The sequence below is a fragment of the Sapajus apella genome, unplaced genomic scaffold (assembly GCF_009761245.1).
Source record: "Sapajus apella isolate SASKATOON/1434 unplaced genomic scaffold, GSC_monkey_1.0 scaffold207, whole genome shotgun sequence".
In the NCBI taxonomy this organism is placed as follows: domain Eukaryota; kingdom Metazoa; phylum Chordata; class Mammalia; order Primates; family Cebidae; genus Sapajus; species Sapajus apella.
The window spans coordinates 710,434-713,190 of NW_022437147.1; positions in this window are offsets into that span (position 1 = coordinate 710,434).

Genomic DNA, 2,757 nt, shown 5'->3' on the forward strand with positions numbered 1-2,757 from the left:
GTGTGGGGGGGTGTGTGTGTGGTGTGTGTGTGTGGGGTGTGTGTGTGTGGGGGGGTGTGTGGTGTGTGTGTGTGTGTGGTGTGTGTGTGTGTGGTGTATGTGTGTGTGGTGTGTGTGGTGTGTGTGTGTGGTGTGTGTGTGTGGGGTGTGTGTGTGGTGTGTGTGTGTGTGGTGTGTGTGTGGTGTGTGTGGTGTGTGTGTGTGTGTGGTGTGTGTGTGTGTGTGTGTGTGTGTGTGTGTGGGGTGTGTGTCCCCCAAGGGAACAGAGCACTGCCGAGTTCAGGCTGATCATTAGCGCGTGGGCTGTCAGCAAAATACATTCACAAGAAGGCTACGTGCTGTTTTGTCTTTTGCAGTGATGTCATGTTGCTCATGTTTTATGTTTTTCAGAGTTCATTAGTTTCTATTTGTTCTCAGTTAATATCCAGCTCAATAGATTGCGTAAGTAGAATACCCTCAAACTGAAAGTCACATACATAAAATATAGTGAAAAATATGTCACCCACTTAACCTATAGTTGAAAATATGTACATATTAATTTTGTGTAGCCAATACTGGATATTGGGTAAGGGCACAGGATCCCACGGCTAGACAGCCTGGGTTCAAGTCCCGATTTAGCCACTTGCTGGCTGTGAAATACTGGACAGCTTTAAGCCTCAGTTTCTTTTTTTTTTTTTTAACTTAACCCCAAATGTGATAGTAAGCCTCAGTTTCTTGATCTGAAAAACAGATGTTACTCAGTGAGAGTCTGTGAAAACTAAAGTACACTGCCTGGCTCAGGAAAGTCCTCAGCTTTAGCCATTATTAGCAATGATCGTTATTGTGCTGGCTACACATGCATTAATGAGGCAAGAAAATGCTCAAGGATAACAATCAAGTGCCCAAATTATCTCATCGGACCGAGAGAGATGCCAATGTGTGTATGCTCGTATTTCAGCTCAAGGCCCTTTATCTAGAAGGTTCTTAAACTCGGAGGCCCAGGCAGTATCAAATTTACTTTGCAGTGGAGCCATCACTTTTGTTGATCGATGAAATTGACATAATGCTCTTTTTTTTTTAGCACCAACCACGTGCCTAGAGCTATCTGTGTCAAGAAGAGCACGCTTCACTTGGCTGGAGTGAGCAATTCAACTTGTGGAAGAATGAGAAATTATAGTGTTGAGACAAGAAGCGTAAAACCCCAGGGGAAGGTAGGAATCACTGACAGGCAAAAGAACTGGTGTCCAGTAATGAGTTAGGCTTTGCCGGCCTCTGGCCCTACAGATGGCTCTTTGGAGAGGAAAAAATTCAGCCAGGCCTAAGGCCACAGATCCTAAGGGACTGCTGGCAGCTCTGGGCTGTCTATGGAGGAGAAGCAGAGGGTGGCACCTGGTTGAAAGAGGGGGCTGAGGGACATGGCTTGAGCCTGTGTTTACGGATGGAGTCCCCTGATCCCTGAGACTGAGGCAGGGGAAGAAGATCATGCCTGGATCAGGGGATCTCAAACCAGAACTCTTCCCACCCATACCCCCTACTTTTTAGGGCATATTTGACTGCAAACAACAGATAAATTAGTGGGAAAGGTCGGCAGATTCTCCCGATGGTGCCTAGCAGGCCAGGCCTAGCTGCCTTATAACCTGTGACTGGGGGTGATACCACTGGCCCATAAGCACACATTGGAAAATCTTTACATCCATAGACACGCCATGCTGCACAGAGACAGCTGTGCAGGGTCTTTATGTTTGGGGTGCTGTGCTGGCAGGTAGCTTATAAATATGTAGAATTGGCTGGGCGCAGTGGCTCACGCCTATAATCCCAGCACTTTGGGAAGCCGAGGCGGGTAGATCACGAGGTCAGGAGTTCGAGACCAGACTGGCCAACACGGTGAAACCTCGTCTCTATTAAAAAATACAAAAATTAGCTGGGCATGGTGGCTCATGCCTGTAATCCCAGCTACTTGGGAGGCTGAGGTAGGAGAATTGCTTGAACCGGGACCCAGGAAGCGGAGGTTGCAGTGAGCCAGGATCGTGCCACTGCACTCCAGCCTGGGCTGCAGAGCGAGACTCCATCTCAAAAATAAATACATAAATACATAAATAAAATAAATAAATAAGTAGAATTGAAATGGGATGTCCTGGAGCTTAGCTAACTTTTATTTAGCCCCCCACCCCACTACCTAAAATGAAGGGGCTGCTAGTTTTGTGTGCTTTATGAAAGATGGACCTATCATTTGTTTTTAGAAGGATTTTTTGGGAGGAAGCATCCTGAACCCTCAGAGACTTTTCTCATTTACTGGCGCACCAGCTTTAGAGTCCTAGATCTTCATCCCGGCTCAGCCACCCTTCAGCTGTGTAGCCTTTGAGAAGTTGCCTGACTACACTGAGTCTCGCTGTCAACTAAGAGCGGAGGTGATAACACTGCTACTGTATGGAGCACCTACCCCCAGGCACTCTTACAGGGTGATGGTGAAGATTGAATGAAATCATAAGGCTGAAGGAGGAGGGTTGCTTGAAGCCAGGAGCTGGAGACTAGCTGGGCAACATAGCCAGGCCTCATCTCTATGAAAATGTTTTTTAAAAAAATTAGCTGGACTTGGTGGCTTATGCCTGTTGTCCCAGCTACTCGGGAGGTGAGATGAGACCACTTGAGTTCAGGAGTTTGAGGCTGCAGTGAGCCATGATCGCACCACTGCACCAGGCAACAGAGAGAGATCCTATCTCAAATAAATGAATAAGAAATAAATACATGAAATAATGCATGCAATTAGCACACCAGTAC